Genomic DNA, 13,211 nt, shown 5'->3' with positions numbered 1-13,211 from the left:
ATGTCCTGGCTATAGTAAATAGAGCTACAATGAACATTTTGGTACATGACACTTTTTGAATTATGGTTTTCTCAGGGTATATGCCCAGTAGTGGGATTGCTGGGTCACATGGTAGTTCTATTTTTAGTTTTCTAAGGAATCTCCATACAGTTCTCCATAGTGGCTGTATCAATTTACATTCCCACCAACAGTGCAAGAGGGTTCCCTTTTCTCCACACCCTCTCCAGCATTTACTGTTTGTAGATTTTTTGATGATGGCCATTCTGACTGGTGTGAGGTGATACCTCGTTGTAGTTCTGATTTCCATTTCTCTAATGATTAGTGATGTTGACTATTCTTTCATGTGTTTGTTGGCTGTCTGTATGTCTTCTTTGGAGAAATGTCTTTTTAGGTCTTCTGCCCATTGTTGGATCGGGTTGTTTGCTTTTTGATATTGGGCTGCATGAGTTGCTTGTAAATTTTGGAGATTAATCCTTGGTCAGTTGCTTCATTTGCAAATATTTTCTCCCATTCTGAGGGTTGTCTTTTCCTCTTCTTTATGGTTTCCTTTCTGTGCAAAAGTTTTGAAGTTTCATTAGGTCCCATTTGTTTATTTTTGGTTTTATTTCCATTTCTCTAGGAGGTGGGTCAAAAAGGATCTTGCTGTGATTTATGTCATACAGTGTTCTGCCTATGTTTTCCTCTAAGAGTTTGATAGTGTCTGGTCTCACATATAGGTCTTTAATCCATTTTAAGTTTATTTTTGTGTATGGTGTTAGGGAGTGTTCTAATTTCATTCTTTTACATGTAGCTGTCCAGTTTTCCCAGCACCACTTATTGAAGAGGCTGTCTTTTCTCCACTGTATATTCTAGCCTCCTTTATCAAAGATACGGTGACCATATGTGCCTGGGTTTATCTCTGGGCTTTCTAACCTGTTCCATTGATCTATATTTCTGTTTTTGTGCCAGTACCATACTATCTTCATTACTGTAGCTTTGTAGTATAGTCTCAAGTCAGGGCCCCTGATTCCTCCAGCTCCTTTTTTCTTTCTCAAGATTGCTTTGGCTATTCGGGGTCTTTTGTGTTTCCATACAAATGTGAACTTTTTTGTTCTAGTTCTGTGAAAAATGCCATTGGTAGTTTGATAGGGATTGCATTGAATCTGTAGATTGCTTTGGGTAGTATAGTCATTTTCACAATGTTGATTCATCCAATCCAAGAACATGGTATATCTCTCCATCTATTTGTATCATCTTTAATTTCTTTCATCAATGTCTTATAATTCTCTGCATACAGGTATTTTGTCTCCTTAGGTAGGTTTATTCCTAGATATTTTATTCTTTTTGTTGCAGTGGTAAATGGGAGTGTTTTATTAATTTCACTTTCAGATTTTTCATCATTAGTGTATAGGAATGTTAGAGATTTCTGTGCATTAATTTTGTATCTTGCTACTTTACCAAATTCGTTGATTAGCTCTAGTAGTTTTCTGGTAGCATCTTTAGGATTCTCTATGTATGGTATCATGTCATCTGCAAACAGTGACATCTTTACTTCTTTTCTGATTTGGATTCATTTTATTTCTTTTTTTTCTCTGATTGCTGTGGCTAAAACTTCCAAAACTATGTTGAATTATAGTGGTGAGAGTGGGCAACCTTGTGTTGTTCCTCATCTTAGTGGAAATGGTTTCAGTTTTCACCATTCAGCGCGATGTTGGCTGTGGGTTTGTCATATATGACCTTTATTATGTTGAGTAAAGTTCCCTCTATGCCTACTCTGGAGGGTTTTATCATAAATGGGTGTTGAATTTTGTCGAAAGCTTTCTCTGCATCTGTTGAGATGATCATATGGTTTTTATCCTTCAATTTGTTAATACGGTGTATCACATTGATTGATTTGTGTATACTGAAGAATGCTTGCATTCCTGGGATAAACCCTGCTTGATCATGGTGTATGATCATTTTAATTTGCTGTTGGATTCTGTTTGCTAGTATTTTGTTGAGGATTTTTGCATCTATGTTCATCAGTGATACTGGCCTGTAGTTTTCTTTCTTTGTGACATCTTTGTCTGGTTTTGGTGTCAGGGTGATGGTGGTCTTGTAGAATGAGTTTGGGTGTGTTCCTCCCTCTGCTATATTTTGGAAGAGTTTGAGAAGGATAGGTGTTAGCTCTTCTCTAAATGTTTGATAGAATTCGCCTGTGGAGCTATCTGGTCCTGGGCTTTGTTTGTTGGAAGGTTTTTAATCACAGTTTCAATTTCAGTGCTTGTGATTCATCTGTTCATATTTTCTATTTCTTCCTGGTTCAGTTTTGGAATGTTATGCATTTCTAAGAATTTGTCCATTTCTTCCAGGTTGTCCATTTTATTGGCATATAGTTGCTTGTAGTAATCTCTCATGATCCTTTGTATTTCTGCAGTGTCCGTTGTTACTTCTTTTTCATTTCTAATTCTATTGATTTGAGTCTTCTCCCTTTTTTTCTTGATGAGTCTGGCTAATGGTTTATCAAAATTGTTTATCTTCTCAAAGAACCAGTTTTAGTTTTGTTGATCTTTGCTATTCTTTCCTTCATTTCTTTTTCCTTTGTTTCTGATCTGATCTTTATGATTTCTTTCCTTCTGCTAACTTTGGGGGTTTTTTTTGTTGTTGTTCTTCTTTCTCTAATTCCTTGAGGTGTAAAGTTAGGTTGTTTATTTGAGATGTTTCTTGTTTCTTAAGGTAGGATTGTATTGCTATAAACTTCCCTCTTAGAACTGCTTTTGCTGCATTCCATAGGTTTTGGGTCATCGTGTTTTCATTGTCATTTGTTTCTAGGTATTTTTTGATATCCTCTTTGATTTCTTCAGTGATCTTTGGTTACGAAGTAGTGTATTGTTTAGCCTCCTTGTGTTTGTGTTTTTTACAGATTTTTTCCTGTAATTGATATCTAGTCTCATAGCGCTGTGGTCAGAAAAGATACTTGACATGATTTCAATTTTCTTAAATTTACCAAGGCTTGATTTGTGCCCCAAGTACATCCTGGAGAATGTTCCATGAGCACTTGAGAAGAATGTGTATTCTGTTGTTTTTCGATGGAATGTCCTATAAATATCTAATGAAGTCCATCTTGTTTTATATATCATTTAAAGCTTGTGTTTCCTTATTTATTTTCATTTTGGATGATCTGTCCATTGGTGAAAGTGGGGTGTTAAAGTCCCCTACTATGATTTTGTTACTGTTGATTTCCCCTTTTATGGCTGTTAGCATTTGCCTTATGTATTGAGGTGCTCCTATGTTGGGTGCATAAATATTTACAATTGCTATATCTTCTTCTTGGGTTGATCCCTTGATCATTATGTAATGTCCTTCTTTGTCTCTTGTAGGAGTCTTTGTTTTAAAGTCTCTTTCACTTTCTTCACTCTAAGCCACCTGGCTTCCTTTCTCTTCTCTCAACATGTCAGGGCTTCTTCTGCCTCAGGGCCTTTGCACTTGTTGTTCTGGTGCTTGACTCTCTTGTCCCCCATATTTATGTGGTTCTCATACCTCTTCAAGGTCTTTACTCAAGTATCTTCTTCTTAACATTTGTTTCTGGTCTCCCTATTTACAACTGCAACATTCCGTCTTCCCCCAACATTCTAAATACTTTATGACTACCTTATTTTTTTCTATAGCTATCACCTCCATGAGAGATTATTTTATTTACATAGGTGTTAATTTTCTGCCTTCCCCTCTAGAATGAAGGCTATGCAAGAACAGGATTTTTTTTGTCCACATTGTTCTTCATGTATCCTCACTACCTTGAGTAACATTTGCTGAGTAAATTAATATTCCACGATTTTTATATCAATGTCTTATTGAAAAAATTCTAAAATTATAATCTTTGAATAAAGGTGCAAAACAGTTGAAACAATTTACAACCTTACGAGTCTCCCTCATACTCAAGATATGATTTGAAGGTATCACTGGTAAGCATCAGTAATAGTGACCACTACATATTTACAAGAGAACCTACTGAACCAAAGACTGCCAGTTTCAAAAACTTGGACTAAGAATGCTTAGACTAAGAATGCAGGAAATTACAAGTTGAAGTGCAGTGTTATCCTGGACTAAAAGTAAGAGAAGTTGGCAAAATAAATGTACATAATTCCCAGAAAAAGATTTCCTGGAAAAATAGTGAAAAGTGTAAGTATGATTTTTCAACCCAAATTTAACTCTACAAGTTTAAGCCCATTTTCTTACAATGTGTTTAGTGACTTTAGGTTACTAAAAGGGACTCTGCTGGCCAGAGGGAGTGCAGTTTCCCATCAGAAATGGGCTACCTCACGGCTATGGGGAGGCCCCACAGCTACCATGCCTCACTTGCTAACCCAGCACTCAGTGGTGCCAGGCTTTGGTTTATATGAAGAAAACTGAGAGGAAAGAGAACATATGAGCACAGAGAAGTTTCGGAGAGAATGTTGAATTGGAGTCTCCACAGTGATCAGATGAGAAAACAGAAATATATTTTACATTGACTGTCAATTCTTGGTGACTCTAGCCCAGAAGTCCCTCTGTAATTCCCCACAACTGATTTAGGAGCTCCTTATTGTTCAAATGCTACTCGATGAGTCACTGGGCAGGGACAGCAGACCCAATAATGTGGGCTTCTGAAGAACAAGTAAAGTTAGAAGGTTTTGCTGGAAGAAAAGATAACTAGTGGATAAAAAGAAGTTTTGGTTTTGGCCTGTCCATGATGGAAACCATGGTTTGCCTGTGCAGTTTGCCCCCAAATTGTGAATTTTCAGTGGTTAATAAATTACTAAGTGACACCAGAGGTAACATGGATTCATTACAGTCCACACTGCACAAGGACATCTCTGCTTAGACATCTAAAACCATCTCAAAATTAAATTCAGAACTGAACTCCTGATCTTTTCACCAAAACCAATCTTTCCATCTCAGCTAACTGCAACTTCTTTCTTCCAGTTGCTCAGGTCTGAAGTCTTGGAGTCATTTATCTCAGTACGTTTGGGCTGCTATAACAAAATACCACAGAGTGGGTATCTTAAAAACAACAGGAATTTATTGCTCACACTTCTGGAGGCTGGAAGTCCAAGATCATGGTGCCAGCATAGTTGGGTAGGGTCCTCTTTCTGGTTCATAGCTGGAGCCTTCTCACTGCATCCTCGTCTGGCAGAAGGAGTTAGGGATCTCCCTGGACCCTCAGTTACAAGGCACTAATTCCGTTCATGAGGGCTCCACCCTCATGACCTAAGCACCTCCCAAATGCCCCACCTTCTAATACCATCACATTAGGCATTAGGATTTCAACATATAAGTTTTAGGGGGACACAAACATTCAGATCATACCATCATCCTTGATGATTTTTTTTCTCTCACAGCCAGTTTGTCAGGGAATCATTAGCTCTACCCTCAAAGCACATTTGGAATTAGATTACTTTTCACTATCCCACTGTTCCCACTCTGGTCCTCATCATCTGTGCTCCTGTCTCCCATCTGGTCTCCCTCCTCTACCTCCCATTTAATGGGTTGAATTGTGTCTCCCCAAAATACACGTTCAAGTTCTGATACCCAGTACCTGTGAATATGACCTTATTTGGAATTAAGGTCTTGGTAAAAGTAATTAAGATGTAAATTAAGATGATGTCATACTGGATTAGGGTAGGCCCTAAATCTAACTACTGGTGTCTTTATAAGGAAAGAAGAAAACACAAAGAAACAAAGGAACACATAGAAGGGAAGCCCATGTGACAACCAGACAGAGATTGGAATGATGCAGCTACAAGCAAGGAACACTGAGGATTGGTAGCAGCCACCAGAAGCTCAGGAATGGCAATAAAAAGTTCTGCCCTAGAGACTTCAGAGGGAGGGTAACCCTGCCAACACCTAGATTTTCAACTTCTGGCCTCTAGAACTGAGAGAATAACTTTTTCCTGTTTTAAGCTACCTGGTTTGTGGTACTTTGTTACAGAAAACCTAGGAAATTTATATACCCACTGAAGTCTAGTCTCGACATGGCAACCAGAGGAGTTCCTTTAAAATATAAGGCAGATCATCCCACTTATTCACTCAAAAGTCTCCAGTGACTTCCCTCTCCTCCCAGAGAAAAAGCTGAGAGCCTTACAAAAGCCAGGAAGGTCCTGCAGGACTGACTCCACAGTGATGCCGATGACCTCATCACCTACTATCTCCAGCCACACTGGACTCCTTGTGTTCTTCCAACACTCCAAGCACATTCCTGCGGAAGGGCATTTGCACTGGCAGTCTCCTTGCCTAGAACATTCCTTTCCCAGATTTAAGTATGACTAGCTGTCTCACTAGTTCAGTTAAATGCCAACTCCTCAGTAAGACCTAATATGGTTACCTAAAATTGCAAATCTCCCCCACCAGTTCCAAAGCTTCAGAATCTCCTTTATCCTGCTCTCCTTCTTCTATCTCTGAAAAACATTTATCACCTTCTAGTGTATCATACAATTTACTTAATTATCATGTCTATTTTATATTGCCCATCTCCCCCTACTAGAAAGTAAAGTTCGTGAAAACAGGGATCTTTATCTATTTTAACTGATATATCCACACACACACAAAGTGCCTGGCACATTATAGCTGTTCATCCAATATGTTTAGGATGAATGAATAAGAAAAGGCAACACGACACAGCAGATGTGAGGGTTTGCCCACCTCTGATCTCTGCTATTCTTAATCCCGTTTTTATTTAGATCAAGTTTTCAGTGGTTAGATAAGGCCTTGAGGGTTCCAGCTGAAAGGCAGAATCCTCACTCTCTCATTTTTAGATAGGTGTGCATAGAGTGTTATCCTTGGTGTCTTTTTCATCAGAAACTGCCACCAAAACTGAACGCAGAGGAAATTCCAAAACACGTAAACTCCTGCTACTACTGCTTCCAAATATCCTTGTTGAGGAACAAAATGCTGAAAGTAAGAATTAAATGCTTCAAAGGTTCTAGTCATCTTCCCAAAATACAGGCATCACACTCCTTTCCATCTTAGTAGAATGGGCTCACAGAGGCTCTATAATTTGTATAGTTAAAAATTACCAAATAGCTTAGGGGTGCAGATTAGAAGTTCTAGGCATTGGTGTCTATGAAATCATCATAGGCTAAAACACTTAATCCTTTGAGCCTAAATCCAAATTGCAAACTACCCAGGAAAAAAAATGAGATCATATATCTGCTACTCAGATCATGTTCTTATCTGCCAAAAATGCCTCTGAGCAGAATGATGTGTGTGCGTGTGCACATATACAATACACACACACGCACACACACACAAGCACACTCTCATTCCAGCAGCAAAATTACTTTGAAAACATTAATACATATTAATAAAAATGTAAAGACAACAGCTGTTTGAATTTCAGATAAACTGTGGACCATTTTTTACCATTTAAGTCATTGAGAGTGCGGTGCACATAATTGAACAAAAACATGGTCCAAAAAAAAATGCAAGTCGGCTAAAAAAGGAAGTTAAAAATTTGAGTTTAAAAAAATTTATCATAAATTATTAGTTATCTTGCCTGGTTGCCGAGGGAGATGCTCCGGTTAATATGTGTTCCATATGTGAATCAGTAATTTTGCCTATCATAAAATATACTTAGTACTCTAAAAGAACATCCCCTTTCTTTGATGAGGCAGTTAAAGGTTTTTCAAAATATTTCTGGGCCTTATAGTCACCATGGTTAGCAAGAAATATCACTTAACTACAATTGTATGCAAGTGCCAGCTAACAGAACTCTGACGAATACCAGAAAGTTTACTGTAGATGAAATTCAGCGTTACCCAGAGAGACATTTACCTTGCAGTGTAGCCCTTCCAAGTTTTATTAATGTCAAGACTTGGACTGCTCTAAGTGCCCATCTAAATATTATACAACCCAGAGGAGAAGCACTTAAAGCCGCGGGAGAGGGTGCAGGAGTGGGGTTGGACCCAGGGCTGAGGCAGGCACCCCCCTCCTTCCTGCCTCAGTGGGTCATGCCCAGGGCAGCAGCAGCAGGGGAGTGACTGGACGGTGCCCGCACAGGGGACAACGCCTTTTCCAGTTACAGCGCAGGGATCACAACAAACACAGCCGCCACAGAAGCACTGTGGCATTACCTCTCCCATCAGTTTAGCAGCCCCCAAGGAGACTGACTTACACAGGAAAGAACTGAGACTCTGAAGTCTTTTGGGGTTTTTGAAGAGGAAGAGGGACTGCAGCACAGAATTTTAATTTGGGGAAAATTAAATAACCTGGTAAAAGAATGGATACAAGAAATCAGTGAAAGCAAGAATCTTCCACAGTCTGTAATTGAAAATGTTGGGGGGAAATTTTTACATTTGGATCTTATGGATTAAGAGTACATACAAGGGCTTCTCTGGTGGCGCAGTGGTTGAGAGTCTGCCTGTCGATGCAGGGGACGCGGGTTCGTGCCCCGGTCCGGGAGGATCCCCCGTGCAAAAGAGTACATACAAAAGGTGCCGATATTGATGAGTTGTGTGTTGCACCAAGACATGTTGACTGAAGTGACTTTTTCACCTCACTCTATTGTAAGTTGAAATTACAGGAAGAAGTAAAAGATTTAAGAGCTGCTGAGGAGGCTTTTGTACCAGTTATCAAACTGTGCTTTGCTGGGATAGAGATTGATATTTTGTTTGCAAGATTAGCACCACAGACTACCCCAGAAGACTTGGACTTAAGAGATGACAGTCTGCTTAAAAATCTAGATATAAGATGCATAAGAAGTCTTAATGATTGCAGGGTAACTGATGAGATTTTACATCTAGTACCAAACATAGACAATTTCAGGTTAACCCTGAGAGCTATCAAACTGTGGGCCAAACACCACAACATCTATTCCAATATATTCGTTTCCTCGGTGTTTCCTGGTCTATGCTAGGAAGAACTTGCCAGCTTTAACCAAATGCAATAGCGTCAACTCTTGTACATAAGTTTTTCTTGATATTTTCTAAACGGTGTGCATTTAGATCATATTAAAACAAAATTGATTGTAGACACTGAAAAAATACATACATACATACAGCCCAGAGAAACACTGCTCTAATTCTCTGTGGCATGTGGCCCCTAGGCTTCTGCTTTACACTTGTGCATGCTACTGTAAAAGGCAGCAACTGGAAACACATTCCCTCACAGCCAAAATCCTTCCCGTCAAGTAATTGCTGGAGACCCATTTCAGAGGCAAAGGCATGACAGTTAATGGGTGTTAAAAAATAAATCAAATGGGATGGAAACAAATGCACAATGTGAATGAACATACTCCTCAGATGTCAGACTTTGAATAGGCACAAGCAGACAAAACTTTGGGTCCCAGCAATTGAGCATGTCCCTTTCCTTCTCTGGGAGGCCACATACTGTCACTTCTGTGCTCAGGCTCTTAGGATGACTTCCTTGTTAATGATAAGTGAGATCGCCCAAGTTAATGATGAGTGGTAAGTGCAGCCAACTCTATGGTCTGAGACACCACAAAATGCACACCTAACCCACTGAGGAGAGAACATCGCTTATACCAGGTCAGCCTGATAAAACTCCATATCCAGTTCTCAAAGCCGCTCTGGGTTTGATAAATCCATGTTACTAGGATATAAAGAACATCCATGAGAGCAAGGACTTTATTTTACTCACTGCCATATCCATCTCCAAGAACAGTGCTTTGCATGTAGTAGGCACTTGAAAAATATTTATTGGATGGGTGAATGGCTAGTCTGTTCTACTGGAAACACCTGTACAGTGGTAAGAAGTTTGAGCCTATGTAGAAATGAAATGCCTCTAGTATCCAGTTAGCTTCCATAAAGCTCAGATTAATGTCAATGCTTCCGAGGCAGCAGTTCTAAAAACTCCATGCTGGTTGAATACTACTTTGGATTTTTTTTGTTCCAAGGAAATAGTTCTGATGAAGTCGTGGACACTAGGATTTGCTCTGGGGACTAAAGGAACAGGCAAGTCTTAATACAAATGTTACCAACCACAACAGCAGAATTCCAGAATGATAATATCAATAAATAGAAGAGGACTTTGGCAGGTTACCCTCCTGATGGCCCTCAGATTATATACAACACTGTCCCTGCTGGTCCAGTTTCTCCGAACAAATGGTTTTTGCTTTTTCTCTATATCTTGCCTCACGGAGGTTCCGTTCCCTTCTGTCTGTTGTACAAATCTTGATTAGATCTCATTTGAGCTGTCACAATATCATCACAACTGCTCTCCTTACATCTAATCTCTCCTCCCTCTAGTTCATCTCTTATGTTTCCTCCTTTTAAAAACTCTCAGTTCATATTCCCAATATAATGAGATCCAAATACCTCAGCAGGACCCAGAAAGTCCTTCACGAACATGCCTGATCTCCTGCCATTTCTTTCTACCCCAGATCCACCACGTTCTCGTGCCCGAATATATACACATACTGCTGTAGCTCTACTGCACCACCCTCTAGTCCCCATGCCCTTTCCAGCTTCCCTGTCATTACTCATGGAATTTCCTGGGCCTATAATGCTTCCACATCTTGTCTACCTAGGGCATTCAGAGTTCAAATATTACATCTTTCCTGGATACCCCACTATCTACCATGCCCCCACCAGCACCCCCCCTGTCTCCACAGCCTGACACAGAAACCCTCAGAGGCCACCTGACAAAACTGATCCTCCATCTGTGATCTCAGAGCATTTTTGACACCTCTAATGTGGTAGATTTTCTCCAAAAATGGTCACCAATAACCTCCCCCATCCCTTTATGTACATGCCACTCCTCCCGTGTATTTTGCACTCCTTGCATTTTGGCTGGCCTTGTGACTTGACTAGAATCCAGTAGAAGTAACCCTGTGCCAGCTCTGGGACTAAGCCTTAAAAGAAGCCAGACACCAGATAAAGAAGCGTGGACGAGTTTACTATTTGACACAAGACCATGTGGAAGAGAACCAAGGAGCCCCCAAGCCACCCCAGCTGAGGCAGCAGACATGAGTGAAGCCATCTTGGGCATTCCAAGTTCCTAGTTCAATGCAGCCAAATGGGTGACCCCATTCAACACCATATGGCACAGACCCACCAGCTGATAACTGATAATTGTTGTTTCAAGGCAGTAAGCTACGGAGTGGGTTATTTCCCAGCAAGGTAACTGAAACATTTCCTATGGTATATTATAGTTACATGTTTACATGTCTAGTTCTCTGCAGCGGGCTAGATTTTCCAAAGGTGATTGCAGCAACATCTCCCATACTCTTTTGCTGTATCCTTGCCATTCTGCCTTCAAGACGTAAAGTCCAATTTCTCTCCCCTTGAATTTGGGGTGTCCATAGTGACTTACTTGTAGCCACAGAATGTGGAAGAAGTAACAGCGCATGACTTCCAAGGATAGTTCAAAAGAGCTCTTTCAACGTCTACCCTGGTCTCTTGGAAAGCTCTCTCTTTGGATGCCCCTCTTAGGTGTTCCTTTTTGGGGGCAGCTTCCATGCTAGAGAAACTAAAGCCACATGGAGAGGCCATGTGTAGATGCTCCAATCGACAGCTCCAGCTGAGCCTACACTTTGAGTTATCCCAACCCAGACACCACATATGGGAGTAAGGAAACCTCTGGAGGATTCCAGCCTCAGCCACTCAAGTCTCTTCCAGCCACTAGAATGTTCCCAGCCAAGTTCCCAGATATTGTGGGGCATAGAGAAGCCTACTCCACCATGCCCAGTCTGATTTTCTGAGCCACAGAATCTGTGAGCAAAATAAAACGGTTGTTGTTTTATGTCACTCAGTCTAGGGCAGTTTGTTACCCAAAAACAGGCAACTGGAGCACCTCCCAATCAGACTCTGGGCTCCTGGAAAGTGGGGAAACATTCAGTCATCACTGTATCCTAGTTTATAGTATGATACCTAGAGGCACAAAAGAGGCTCTCACCAAATATTTATTGAGTGCAATTGAAAGGCTGGAATGTCTGCTATCTTTTTTTTTAATGTTCAGCTTCATGCAATTTTGGAAATCTACACATTTGGACCAAAAATAACCTAGAAAATATATCTATGCATTAGGTTTATCATACTATGTTTTGAGGATTCTTACAGAAATGGCTCTTTACTTTTCCTTTCTTCGTGGTATGAAATCCTATGGGAGGAGTTGGACCTGGTATTGCGAAGCAAACTGAAATAGCACAAAATAGAGGAAAGTATTCAGTAAAAAGGAAAATCAATCCAATTCAGCTAAGTGCAAGTCATTTGTTCCCTTTTCCAATCAAAGTGTCTATCCTGTGTTCCTCTGTTCCATTTTACACAAGGGAAAAAATTTCTAAATGCCCTGTGTGCCCATGATTTTCCTCTCCTACCAAATCAAAAGTCAATACCCAAATGCTACTCAACATAACTCTGTAATTTCTTTGGCTCAGTAAGATGTCTGTAACATTGAAAAGTTCTTTTAAAAAGTCTATCTTAGAGACCCAACAAGTGGTGATGTGTTTCCCTGGTAGCACACTAATTTCTTCATTTTCTTGTTTTGTCAAAGAAAGAGATGCTCAGAGTAAGTGAATTTTCCAGATAGCCTCCCCCAACTCAGACGACCTTACTTAGAAAGTCTACGAACTCTCCCACCACAGGGAACTGGTCACCCCTGCAGTACCTTGGGCTGAATGAATAAGGCCTGGCCAACCCTTGTGTGTCAGTAAATGCTGGGCTATAGCAGTTTCCAATCCTAAATTGCATAAAGGCTGAGGGTTGTGCACGCAAACACTTAGCGTCCCCTGGAGCAAACCCATCAGTGACTAAGATTCCTCCACAGAAAGTGGCAGGTACGAAGCAAAATCCACATTTAATAACCTTACTCTTGAGTTTTAACACTATTTATTTACAGACACTAGAATGGTGGAGGACTGGTCCCACCGCCCAAGGCTTCAGGCTCCTTTTAACCCTTGGCAGCCCAACAACGGAAGGGTCAAAGCTTTCTAGCCACACTGATCCAGATCCTGTCAAAGGTACTATATCTGAGTCCCCTGAGATGAGCAAAAAAGATTTATTCCCCCCTGTACAGACTTGATGTTTCTACTTTCACCATGATTCACTCAGTCACGGTTCTTACTGACACCATTAAATGCTTAGTTTCCAACTTGATTTGACTTGATTAATTTATTCACTCACATATTCATCCGTGCAAGATTTATTCAACACTCACTATGTGCCAGGCTCAGATTAGACGCTGAAAATAGAAAGATGAACAAGACCCGCTCTCTCATCTTAGGAAACTCACCAGCTAGTAAGGATGGGAGACAAGTAAAC

At 40.3% G+C, this 13,211-nt stretch overlaps 1 pseudogene; it reads left to right on the top strand.

Moving 5' to 3' along the window:
* LOC132530496 (poly(A) polymerase alpha-like) overlaps positions 1–8,970 on the top strand; it is a 61,277-nt pseudogene extending 52,307 nt beyond the window's left edge.
* Positions 8,971–13,211: the final 4,241 nt, after the last annotated feature.

This window comes from Lagenorhynchus albirostris, chromosome 12, assembly GCF_949774975.1.
Source record: "Lagenorhynchus albirostris chromosome 12, mLagAlb1.1, whole genome shotgun sequence".
NCBI classification, from domain to species: Eukaryota; Metazoa; Chordata; class Mammalia; order Artiodactyla; family Delphinidae; genus Lagenorhynchus; species Lagenorhynchus albirostris.
The sequence above is the reverse complement of the archived record's forward strand: the minus strand, read 5'-3'. Positions and strand labels throughout refer to the sequence as shown.